This window comes from Styela clava, chromosome 12 (assembly GCF_964204865.1).
Source record: "Styela clava chromosome 12, kaStyClav1.hap1.2, whole genome shotgun sequence".
Lineage (NCBI taxonomy): Eukaryota > Metazoa > Chordata > Ascidiacea > Stolidobranchia > Styelidae > Styela > Styela clava.
The window spans coordinates 19122275-19136621 of NC_135261.1; positions in this window are offsets into that span (position 1 = coordinate 19122275).

Here is a 14347-nt window from a genome sequence, read left to right on the forward strand (position 1 = left end):
CATCGTTAGATACCAGTGGATGGTTTTACATGGCCTTGTTCGGAGTGAAAGACGAGTTCAAATATTCCAATCCATTTCAACTAATAAAATATTTCCCAAGTCCCTGAGCTTAAAGCAGGAAAACGAAATGCAGCGGCAACACAAATGTAGTTTGAAGAGCGCAAAAGAAAGGGGCTAGCTAGATGCTGTCGATGGATCTTGGCTTATATTAGTGAATTAAACTACCATTTATTCTACTAAAATTGAATTTCTGACATCGTAAGAAAATTCAATGTTACTATGTATTCGAAACTAACCCATGTGGTTATGAAATAATTGTTTTTAACAAAAAGATGCTCCCGAAGTATTTGTACCAAGATGGCGCACAACCTGAACATTGTATGTGTACCAGGTTAGGGTTCAGGATGTGCGTCATCTTGGTACGAATACTTAAAATCCACTTAGAAAAATTGCTCAACATTATATACTCCACACCTATCTGGGTATCATTATTTATGTCATCGACATTATATCTAAACAATAAAAAAAAACTTTACGTCCCAAAACAATGTTAAGGCCCGATTCTGCCGGACTAACAAACTTGGCAAACGCTAGACCAGCGTTTCCCAACCTTTTTTGGTCGCGGACTATTTTCTCACCGGCGAAAACCTTTGCGGTCTCAAGGTGCGTTTATTGCAACCGTACTCTGTGCGAAGAAGCAATAAAACCAAACACAACAGAATTTTAACGAATTTCAAAATCGGAAATTCGCCGCAATTACGCGATCGTTAAAATAGCCGACTTTTTTAGTGTATAATGGCCTTTATTGTCGCACAATATTCAATACATGATAACGACGAGAATTTCAAATGATTTCCATTTTAATTTAAAAGTGTTCAACTCGCGGTGGTGTCAACTTACGACAAGATGAAAGCATCTGCTATACATTTCCAGAAAGTACAGCTTGATTTAGTATTTATTAAAAATATATTCAAATGATATTAGTAAATCAAAAATACATATTCATCGTCTTGCTTGTTATTAATTTAATTGTGATCATTTAAATCTGAGGTTGTTATAAGAAATAAAAGCAATACTACTCAGAAAATAATCACAATCCGTAGACGCAAAAATGCGTGGTAAAGTGCCCGATTATATTTTCTTCTGATTCATATTTTAGTGAATTCGACAAATCTGAGCTGTTCGTACAACACTCAGGGCGCTCTAGTACTGTACGTACCAATGTGGAGGTAGTAAAGAAAATAATCTTATGGCAAAATGCCCTGGTTCGTACAGTACGTAGCACCCGAAAGTTTGTGATTTGCATGTCTAAAAACCCGTTTTAATCGGTCGCGGGCATTCATAAAACAAAACTTATGGTGTTCTCGTTTTATTATTAGTATTTTGTATTGCCACTTTTCAATTCAGAAAATTTGGGTTACCACCATTGACACCCACCACAGAAAAATATTTATTCTTCGTTGTTCGAATTCGCGAGAAACAACACTTAGGTATCTATCGACACATGTGTCGTCGGAAATCCGCAAGTGAGTTGTGAAATTCAATCGTTTGATTAGGCGACGCGCAAGTGACCCGTCGCGTCACCTGTTACTAAAGATTCGAATAGTAAATTGCTATTCTAATAGTTGAATATTTAAATATACGCCTAGCCCTACTCAGTAACCAGTAATTATTGACTCGATTAATGTTATGAACTTGCTTTTTGTAAATTCTAACGTAAATCGTAACTTGGCTGATAAGTAATTTCTGGCACGTGCGGACTCATTCAAACGCTCCGCGGACTCATTTGAGACCGCGGACTCTGGTTGGGAAACACTGCGCTAGACATACGTTGCGCATTAGTTCAAACGCATACGTTGTGTTTTATTTATGACAAGTCGTCAATGTTGTATGAATACATTTTAAACTAAGTACACCCTAGATGTATTATACACCCGGCTGACAAGCACTTAGAACAGGCCTGCTCAACCTTTTTCGTCTCGCGGGCCACTTTGTACCAAACATTAATACCAGATAAGTCCTGATTTTGGTGTAGGTATTTACATAATACATAAAAGGCGAGTTTATTAATATGAAATCAATCAAATTAATAATTGCTTTCTGGTTACTGGGTAGGGCTGGCAAATTATTCGAATATTAGAATAGCGGTTTACTATTCAAAAACCTGGTAAACGGGGCGTGGACATAACACTCTCGGGCGAACGAATCAAAGAATCAATCATTACACAACACACTTGCGGTTTTTTGGCTACCACGCAAGAAACACACACATCACGTCAAAGTTAAGTGTTATATTTGCGTTATAGTGTTTTTATTCATTCATTTTCAGTAGCTACGATACTGCTTTAATGTTCAAATAAGCATAATGTGCGTCAATGTCGCGGCAATATCAAGTTTTAGTGGACCGTTTCGTAAAATTTGAAACACCAATACAAGTATTCGATGAAGTAACATAACGGAGATTTCTGAACGAATAGTCGATATATATATCCTGATTTGTGAGACAACGAGTCCGGGGACCAGTACCCAAGATATTGTTGACTTTTTATTTTACGCTGGCGATAAAGACGATCAAAGCCGACACGAAAGAAAGCAATCAGAATGAAATCAATTTGCAAACTTAGGCTCCAAGTTCATTCCTATATTTGAGCTCAGCGTTTGTCTCCAATGATCGCACAATATCTTTATAGTTCATCGAACAGAGTGCACAGTTTTGCGAGAAATAAAAAAAATGACGTTGATGTCCACCAGCGTGCAAGACTTGACACATACGTAATAACCGGCATTTGAACGTAGATAGATGGCAGGAATATTTACACCAAAATCACGAAAGATACTTATGTATATATAGTAAAATGTATGTAAAAGTTTAAAAAGTCTGCTTACAAACATTATAGGGCGGGCCGCAAAAAACACTTCGGCGGGCCGCGGGTTGGGCAGCCTTGACTTAGAATACCTCTGTGAATAGGATCGACATAAATAGCTGCTAATAACACAGGTTTATCAAGGAAACATATTTCTCTGCGTAACAAATCTTGAAAAGTATATTTCGACTGATTCTTAATTTATCATCGTCAAATTTTCATAATTATCAATCTTGTTACTTTAATTATTTTTCAGGTTTATTGGGTCCTTAGATAGTGATATTTTTTTTGAATAAACGCCATGGGAGATAAATTTGCGATGACGCAATCATTTTTGAAGAATTGTACATTATAAAGATGATTTATATCTGAGAAGTCAGTTAACGGTTAAAATAAACCGTAACCGTTAACCATCTAAAATCGGTTAACCGATTAACCATTCCCAGCCCTAGTGAACATGCTTTTTTTTTTAAACTATCACGAATAGCAATCTGAAGCGTGTGTGCCGCACACGCACGTGCTCAATTGTATGAACAGCTGTTATGCTGTTTACAGCACTACCTAACGCTTCATCTGATTCACCTTCATTCCATATATTTTCATCTAACTCATCTTTAGGGTAAACCTCGTCCACATTTACATCTTCCTTAAGTTTCTATTGTTTTGGTCATGTTATTGTCATTATCTGTCGCAATCTCTAATACATGTTCTCTACTAATTTCAAACTCTTTGATAATTTCCCCGAATTTTTTTTGAATGCTCACGCAGAAAAATGCGGTCTGACCATAATACTGTGTCCTCGATTCACTTCGTTTTGTTGAAAATGTCTCGGGCGATCTCGTCAAAGCGTCTGCTGTAGCCATCACCAAATGCAACGTTTCCTGGTGGGGCTGTTTTGTAACTGTATCTGCCCAAAGGGGTGATGATCGTGTTAGATAGCGGTCATCTTTCTGTATAGGGGGAGGCTCCTATGATAGACATTCAATGCATCGAGGACTGTCTTTTTGTGTTACGCTGTACCTGTTGAGCTTGTCAGAAAGGTGATGAAGTGTGATGTGTTTCACGAGTAACAAGGCTGTAAGTCCTGTATTCAGTAGATATTATTTGGTGGTATTTTTTTTTCTTTTGACTGCCAATAATTTATATATTTTTAATCACATTTCAACCACTTTACTTGGATTATGTGGCACTTAGGACACAAACATATTTTAACTTTATTTTTGTCACTTATTTATTTTTGCTCATAGGTATTTCATTGTGTGAGTGTGTAATTGAACCTGCTTTCACTGTTTTGATAAGTTCTTTTACATCTTAATGTTGCTTACCAGTATTGGTAGTTGTATGAATATTGTTTTGGCAAATGGTTCCATTGTATATAGCTATTTTGTATTTTTTCCAGACACACTGCCCTAATCTTTTTTGTTGTGTTCACTACTAGTCATGCTTTGTATTTGCAGCTATTTCAAGCCTGTCTGTAAGCAACTATAGCACTTTATATTTGTGCTTTTCGAACAACATCATTCCATGATGGCTAACATATTTTTAAGGCCCTATTTCATAACCATAAGAAGCATGACCCCACTTACATAGCACTCTTATTGAAATTTGCTGTGTTCAATATTTGTTAGCAAACTTATCAAAGAAATAATCTATGAAATCAATTTGAAATATTTTTAGTGATTTTGCAAATTTACACTTTATTTCCAATGTTCAAAACTTCATGCTGCCTTTCATGCATGCATTTTATTTGTTCTGGTTTGTACATTTGATAAATTATTGGTGAATGGTGATATTTTTATGTATTTGAAAGCAAGATGTTTCCTACAGCTATTTACTTATTTAGCAATACACAATCTAGAATTCCAGACCCAGAGGTAAATATTTAAAATCAACTTCATTTATAGATATGATATGTGGGGTAAATTCTGATGATTACCATAATTGGACGGAATAGGTCGTCAGAAGTCTATTACATTTAATTTATCTACCTAAATTTTGTTATATTTTGTGTAAGTTGTTCACAGATCCCTTAAAAAGCATTGCCCGATTCTGAATCGTGTTTTTTGTATTCTTGTAGTAATATTTTTTATTTTTTTTGGTGGGCGGGCGCGTACTTTTACGTTTTTTAACTTTATTTTTTAAGTTATGCTCGCCTTCCAGGTATCTCTGCATTTTGTTTGTTTGTCCAGTTTTTGTGTTGTTTTGTTTTTATGTCAGAGTACCGAAATAAATGATTGATTGAAGTCGACAGTCCTTCGAGGTTTGTCGTTTTTCTTTGCGCATATCACCATTTTATGACATGTTGTCGAATAGGCACAAGTGCGATCACCCCAAGCTGAGTGTCCCTGTTCAGACCAGCTTTTACTTTCTTTTATTCAGTGAAGGGGCATTGATACAGGTGTGTGATGAGCGCTAGGCTTTGCATCAGAGTTGATCATAAGTTTTATTGGTGGCCCATCCTGTTCGCAAGTGTTGAAAGATTAGAAGTATCGTAAATATGGTAGTATTAGTGTAGAATTTAGATATTGCTACAGCTTTTGTCGGTTTTCCTGGGTGGGCAAGTATGGTAACAATATTGGGGCTGGTGGAGGAAGTCTGTGGCGAGGACAGGTGCATTTTGGTATGTCACCATTCTTAGTTCGCGCCGTAGTCTCGTCCTCTGCCGTGTTAATTGATGTCATTTCCCCGTTGATTTTGCCGATTGTTGGGAAACTTTCAGAAATGAATGTGCATGATTGCTTGCTTAGTAATAGATTGTTGGAGCTGTCTGTTTTGTATCCGATACGTCCGAAGTATTTTGCCGTTACCTGTTGTTCCCATTGTTGTTCCCGAAAATCAACGGCCGATACGACCTCGGCCTAGGTGTCGCTATACATGTATCACGCATATATCAATAGTTTTTTTCAATGTAAGTTTAGCTTCTTTTAGCAATTTTTCGCGAGTTATTTTCAGAAACGCCAGTCAAAATTCTACCTTTAATCAACTCAACTTTGAGATCACCAAAATCACAAGCACAAGCGGCTCGGCGGTGTGGCTCAACGGGCTAAGCGTTAGGAATACGCTCGCCACCGCACCTCTAATTACTCTGCGTTGGGTGGTTCACGTAACCGCTGGTCGGTTACGGCTTCCTCCACCATCAAGTCCATGCTTCCGAAAAAATAAAATAACTAACTCATCCCATACCCGACATGGAATGGTAACCGGACGAGAGGCCGTGGTTCGCCATATGGATAAGCCGTCCTATCGGCTTTCCTCTCCCCCGGGATAAATATGTAAATCCTAAGCAAGACTCGGCTTTGTTTTTCAGGTCTGCAACAAATGATTAAACAGATTCATCTGACATCTGTGCTTTCGTTTTAAATGATGCTTTGTTAGTCCGATGTTTGACTTGGGTAGACGTATTTCAGCAAATCTTCGTTTCAGGATTATCACGAGACTCAGCAGGAACGTCAACTTCAGCTGCCTCATATGTAAAAGATTCTTCTTTTTCTCTGCTCTTTTATCACTGTGCAGTGATCCGATAAAAATATCATGAACGAACACTCCCCAGTTTTCAGCAACATTTCCATCAAAAATCAGATCGTCAAGTGATTGTTTTAAAAGTTGCTGCAAAGGAATCCCAGCCCCGTGGTATGGTCATTTCTGAAACCCTTCATTTTCAAACAAGTTCATGCATATGAAAACAAATAACTGACTACAGTAATTAGAAAGATCGAGAATTTTATTATTTCGAAATTCACTTGTGCTTCGACGGCCGACCAGAAAGGACGTGTTCGTGTGGGGCTTTATATTTCTCCAATCGGCGGTGACATTGGAAAGAGGACAAGACAAGGGAAGTGAACATTTATTATTTTGTTTAGTGGGCGCATACTTACATAACGTTACCATACCTCACTTTTTAACATGAGTGATGGTGGGAACGGTATGGAAGGTATTGCATCATCAAAAAGAAAGATAATTGAGAGTGGGAATGGTAATGGTATTGAACCTTCGAGTAAGATAAAGTCGTCGGTGGTGTCTGACGAAAATCATAATCAGACTAAAAGTAATGTTCTAATCAAGGGTTCTGCTAAACCTATGCGTACTTACAATCCAATCAAAGTTAATTCATATCTGATTTCGCAAATTGGGAACTATGGCAATGCTAAAATACTATCGTCTGGAGATCTATTAGTGGAAGACCTATCTCCGGAACAGAGCAAAGCCCTGTTAAAATGCGATAAACTAGGTTCTGACGATGTAAACATTCCAATTAAGGCAACGCTTTTTAATAAACGGGGCCCTATCGGACGTTGTGTAATCAGTGGGGTGCCTGATGATATATCTGACGAAGAAATTACAGAGGCTCTCAAATCACAATATGTAACGAATGCGAGACGATTTCAAATTAAGGGTGAAGCAGGTATGAAACCATCATCTAGTGTGCGCCTTGATTTTAGGACTACACGCGTTCCTGCTACAATCAACTTGTTTTACATGAGATTTAGAACGAGAAGCTATAATTCCCCACCTATGAGGTGTTTCAAATGCCATCGATATGGCCATGTGGCCAATAACTGTATGAGCTTCCAGTGTTGCGTAAGATGCGGTGTTCGCCATAAAGCAGATGAATGTACCAGACAACCAAAATGCTGTAATTGTGGTAAGCCCCATAGTGCCGCATATGGCGGGTGCCTAAGGTATAAAGAGGAAGCCAGGATTCAAATAGTTAAAGTTAAAGACAATATACCATACGATCAAGCTAGAGAGAAAGTACGAAAAGCTACACTAACACATACATCATTCAGGTTTTCTTCTGAACAGTCCTACTTTAGGTCCTACTACAGTCCTCCTACTTTACCATCAAAAAATGTGGTAAATGAAACTATTCCAGTTCAACAAAACGCTTATAGTGCCAGTAGTTTATATAATAACGTCGTTACAAATTTATCTTCAACACAGAATGTACATAGAGCTAGGGATTCAAAAACAAATACTGTACCCACACACCCTGTGCCAAATGATGCAGAATCTGTGCATGTACCAGATTCACAAAATGTCAGCAGCCAACAATGTAAACAACAGATATCTATTGATCCATTGCAGTTTTTTGGTTTCATAACAGAAGTATTAAATACCACAATTATAGCCTTATCTACAGGAAAAAGTATTGATGTTGCTTCAGTAGTCTCTGAATCCGCCGGGAATCTTTTTGGGTATGGATTTGAATCTAGAGTCCTAAAAGACTTGCTTAATCGAGGTGAAAAAACGCAATGTTCCTCAGAATAATTCAGTGGAATTGTAGAGGAATCTATCGAAAAATCCATGATTTTAAAAATTATGTTGCTTCACTTTCTGATGTACCAGATATAATACTGATTCAGGAAACTCATCTGATCGCACGGTATGAACCTCGTCTCCATGGATACACATGCTTTCGAAAAGATAGAACCGTGCATGGGGGTGGTATTTGTGCTTTTGTTTCAAATTCACTCAACTTTTCTGAGGTTAATTTACAACCTCCAGACAACGTAGAGGTACAGTGCATTATGATTAATGGATACAAAATTGTTAATCTATACATGACCCCTGGTCGAGTTATATGTGAAGACGAGATCACACGATTTTTTGAATCTTTTCAACACAAAGCTATTATATGCGGTGATTTTAATTCCCATCATCCCATGTGGAACTCAAGAAACTCTGATATAAGAGGAAGAATGATTTATAATATCATTGATCGTATTAATCTTGTCGTGCTGAACACGAACACCCCGACGAGAATCAACATATCACAAAATGCCCAGGCCACGAGATGGTCCCTTCTTGATCTCACTTTAGCATCCAACGATATAGCACTCAAATGTACTTGTGAAGTCACTGAACACCTTCTCGGAAGTGATCATTTTCTCATAAATACATGCATTGAAGATGCATTTGCAAAACCTAGTACACATATTCCATCTTGGTCTTTTAAAAATGCAAATTGGGATAAATTTGAGAAGCTGAGCAATGAATTTTTATTAGCTGCTTACAAGGGGTTCTCAAACTTTTGGTGTTGCGGAGCCCTTGAAAGGTTGAATATTATTCGCGGAGCCCCAAAATAAATTTTAAAATTGTTACTTTCAGATTATTATTCCCGAGCAAGTTAAAAGTACTTTATTTATTCTAAATGCTGAACCTTTTTTAATAGGGTTAACACAAGTCATAAATAAATCTAAATTTTATACTAAAGCTGTAAATTTGACACTTGACGAACATATTAATAAATTAGGGATCGAATCTTTCCTTTTTTGACATTTTTGGAAGACTTAATTAAAAGGCCGTTAGTAACGTGCGCTATTTCATTTTGTTACAATCGCCGATTTTTTCCGTCAGCATGGCGTGTTTTAAACATCTTTACGTCGCTGTTTATTCTCCCTAAATCAAAAATTTCCCTCGGCATATACATGTATTGTTACACAATGACGACGTTAATTGCTTTTTTGTTCTCGTGGGGAATTATGAGTTCAATGTGAAAAACATGTTACTATATTATAGTCATCGGCGACGAAATGCTAAAAATAATAATCAATAAAAAGGTAAATCCACAACTCAAATTTCTTGATTGAAAAGCGGCATTCTAAAATATTTAAACTGAAACTTAAAATGGAAGATCACACTTTGGTTTGAGCAGACTCACCTCAGATTGAAAACGCTTCTATAGACATTGTAAATCACAAAATTTGGTGTTATGTTAGGTTTTCATCGCAGTAGCTGCGAAATCGAAACACAGTCAATTGTGCGCGCGATTTAACTTTTTTTTCATTCTGAAACTACCGACGCAGCCGCACGCAATCAATGGTGCGCGCGATCCGCGATGTACCGGTACCTTTTTTCATTCTGAAACTACCGACGGAGCGGAATGCAATAAAATAATTTTCAATTGTTCGTATTTTCCCCAGACATTGTGATTTTTTAAACAGCGATATCTTGCTTAAAAATAATCTCAAGTGCGAAAGAACAAATCAAGTTTGACAAATACCAAGATCGCAAAAATACGACACCAATTTATTTATAGTTGGCAGTTTATCACATATTTTATGTTATTTTAGAATAGTATTCTTTCATTTTAGTAATCCTAATAGTAATCTCGAATCAAACGTGAGTAGCGATGAGCACAACTACATTATACCGACGAGACACGTCAAATGCTCCATCGGTCTTAGATTGAATATTTTACGCAACAGAAATCTCGTTATCCGTTTTTTAATCGCAAAATGTTGCGCGGAAATTTCCGATTCCAATTTTGAACCATCTCCCTCTTAAGAATCCTGGCTGCGCTACTGCTCATAAATAATGTCATTTTTTAATTCCGGCCCTTTACCATATTTCGAGGCTATATTGTTGTCAGATGTTATCAAAGCTGTTATTGCTTCTTTGAACAGTTACAAAATTTTGAGTCAGTATTTTGAAGAGTAATCGAATAGCTCGCGGAGCCCCTGGGTTTCTCTCGCGGAGCCCTGGGGCTCCGTACGGAGCACTTTGAGAACCTATGAGCTAGCACACTTCCTGCCAATATTGATCAGGCCACTGAATTTTTCACAAAATGTATCATCAAAGCCGCCCAGTCATCAATTCCCACGACTAAACCCATGAATAAAATTGGGGTACCCTGGTGGACACAAGAATGTGCAAAGGCTATAAGACTAAGGAAAGCTGCATATAATAGAATGAAAAGGAACATTTCCCCACAAAATATTATCTTTTTTAAAAAACGAAGGGCAGAAGCTAGAAGAATTATTCTGGAAGCAAAAAAGCAAGCATGGTACAGTTTCTTTAATTCACTTGACCATAATGCTAAATTGAACACTGTTTGGGGGGTTATAAAATCCTTTTCGGGTATTTCAAAATACCGAAAGATACCAGCCTTAATATCAGGTGATAGGACTATCAACGATAGCTTAGGAAAGGCGAATGTCCTTGCATCAAGATTTGCCACAGTTAGCAGCTCAAACAACTATAACCCTGATTTTCTCGCTATCAAAGACACGTTTGAAATACAAAATGCATCCATAACAAATACAAATGAAGCCCTGGGAGAACATCCTCTCAATATACCATTCACAATACAAGAACTTAACCACATTCTTACTCCTCGCAAAAATACAGCACCAGGATGTGATAGAATATGCTATCAGATGATCCGACATCTATCTACAGAATGCTTGGATATTTTACTACAGCTTTTTAATTCAATATGGCTTTCTGGTTGTGTCCCCTCATCCTGGAAACATTCAATTGTCATTTCAATATTAAAGCCCAACAAACCAAGTCATGATCCAGCGTCATATAGACCAATTTCTCTCACGAGCAATCTCTGTAAACTTATGGAAAGAATGATTAATTATAGAATTAAATGGTTTCTTGAAACAAATACTCTACTGAATTCAAGTCAAAGTGGATTTAGAAGTAACAGATTGACCACGGATAATATTCTTGCTCTACACGATGAAGTATACAAAGCTCTTGGAAATAAGCGTTCTGTGATTGCAGTCTTTTTAGATCTTGAAAAGGCCTATGATATGGTGTGGAGAGAGGGTCTGCTATATAAACTATTCAAAATTGGAGTGCGGGGAAGGATTCATCAATGGATTAGATCATTTCTCACAACACGCTCAATACAAGTCAGAGTAGATTCGTCGATGTCAGCTACAAATTTCCTACAAAATGGTATTCCCCAAGGCAGTGTTCTCAGCCCGATTCTTTTTTCCATTATGATCAATGACTTGCCACAAAATGTCCCTTCAGTGGTAAAGCTTTTTGCTGATGATGGAGCTTTCTGGGAGACCGGATCGCATATCCAGGAAATAATACCAAAAATTCGAGCTTCCTTAAATGCCATAATAACTTGGTGTGATAAGTGGGGGTTTAAGCTTTCCACCACAAAATCCTGTATTATGCTTTTCACCAAGCGCAAGAAAATCCATACAATACAGCTCCGAATCAAGGACTCAGTAATACCTGTCACATCCGAATTTAAATATTTGGGCGTTGTGTTTGATTCAAGACTTAATTACAAAAGACACGTCGAATACATACATAAAAAATGTCTAAAAAGAATTAATATATTGCGTTTGCTCAGTGGTACAACATGGGGTTGTGCAAAGGCACCCCTTTTAACACTATATAGGGCACTCATCAGATCAATTTTGTTGTATGGCATTGAACCATACCATTTTACTTCGCCATATATTTTACAGAAGTTGCAAAAAATACAAAATACGTGTCTACGTATTTGCGGTGGCTCTATGAAGAGCACTCCAATAATATCACTTCAAGAGTCTTGTAACGAAATGACGCTCCATATACAACATCTTAACTGTTGCCTTGCATACAAATGCTTGCTCCTTTCTCACAAGGATCATCCTAATAAATCACTCATTAAGCAGTCTTGGCATGAGTACTATCCAGACTCTGATTCTTTTGTAACCTTTAATATGCTCTCGACCTCTCGAATTTTCTCTAACATAGTTGTCAACAACACTAAATTTTTTCCCATTCCACCCTGGAATATGCCTCCGCCTGAAGTGGATACAGTTTTATCAACTATGTCTGTTACATACAACAATCCTACTGTTTTTGTGTTACAATGTTTGGAGTATATTGAAATGGAATATCCAGGTTACCTGGAGATCTATACTGACGGTTCAAAATCTGAAACTCGCTGTGGTTCTGCCTTTTTTATTCCAGAATACGAATTTTCGAATAAATTCCGCCTCGATCCATTATCTACTTCCTACTGTACGGAATTATATGCCATATATCGAAGTTTGATATGGATATCGCAAAATAGGTCTTCAAAAGTAATAATATTGTGCGATTGTCTTTCTGCCTTGGAAAGCATTCAGGATATTTGGAATGTTAAACATTTTTTATCAACAAAAATACAACTACTTTATACTATTATTTGTCACACGACCGATATCAAGTTTCTGTGGATACCAGCACATATTGGTATTAGCGGTAATGAGGCAGTGGATCGACTGGCGAAAGACGGAGCGAATAAAATTGTCATTAATGCTGTTCTTCAACGGTCATTAAAAGAAGCTAAGACATTGTGCAAGCAAGCATGTCTTGCGAAATGGAATTTAACATATCAAGCAAACGATACTGCAAGCCATTACAAAAACTTTCGACCTCAAATAGCCCAAAATAATGTTTATTTCAAATTTTCCCGCCAAGAAGAAATAATATTTTTTCGTCTTCAAACTGGACATATCAGACTTAACTATCATTTATTTAAAATAGGGCTACATCCCACAGGGCAATGAAGTCGATGTGACACAAATGAAACTGTTTCCCATTTTATTTTATATTGTCCCAAGTATAATAATTTACGATGCGAATTAAGACGTGAAGCGGCGGTGTGGCTCAACGGGCTAACCTAAGCGTTAGGAATACGCTCGCCACCGCACCTCTGATTACTCTGCATGGGTTCGCAGGTTCGAATCCCATGCAGAGATGGTTATGTGCGAGAGGATTGCTGGACTCCTCGCCGTCGTTGGGTGGTTCACGTAACCGCTGGTCGGTTACGGCTTCCTCCACCACCAAGTCCATGCTTCCGAAAACAAACAATACAGTAAAACTAATCCCATACCCGACTTGGAATGGTAACCGGACGAGAGGCCGTGGTTCGCCATATGGATAAGCCGTCTTATCGGCTTTCCTCTCCCCCGGGATAAATATGTAAAATCCTATCCTATCCTATCCTAAGCAGCAAAAATGAATGTACCCTGAGAATTTATTTGTATTTTCAATGTTCCTAATTTGATTCCAATAATTATTAAATTTGCTATATCCACCAAACGAGAGTTGTAAACATGTTTTTATTGTATCATTCTGACTACTCCTTTTGAAAATTGGCGTAAAAGACCGAGTTGTCAAAGACGCCATTAAACCCTTTACCTTACTTTACCTGATTATTTCGAAATTACTGTTATTGTCAGTGATGACCATTTGGTTTTGCCGAATTACCGTACCGGTAACTAAAATCCTAGAGATGGATACCGGTATTATTAGCGATTGTATTCAGTTTATACAATTTACGATTCAATACGATATCTTTGCATGAGGTTGTAGGTATTGGTCATTATCAACGTAATTGTTGAAAGAGAGTACAACAGCCCGAAAGTTTATTACTATCGTGTATTTTGTTTTTTAAGTTTGGCCCAAGCCTCATTTAATTGGGCTTGTGTTTTTGTGTGCGTGCTGGTGGGCAGGCACATGAGATACTTCATGTTTTAAACTTTTTTGTAGGTTTTGCTTGCCCTCCAGAATTCTCCATTTTAAATTTAGGTTTGTTATGGAGTTTTCGAAATAAACTATCTATCTAATATCATTCAGACCGCAATCGGACGGGGGATTTCCCGCTACAGTTGGATTACCGTATTCCAATGAGCATATATACAATGAGTGGAAACTTGCAAAGATTTGCTCATTTTGGTATTATTCCCTGCATTTTT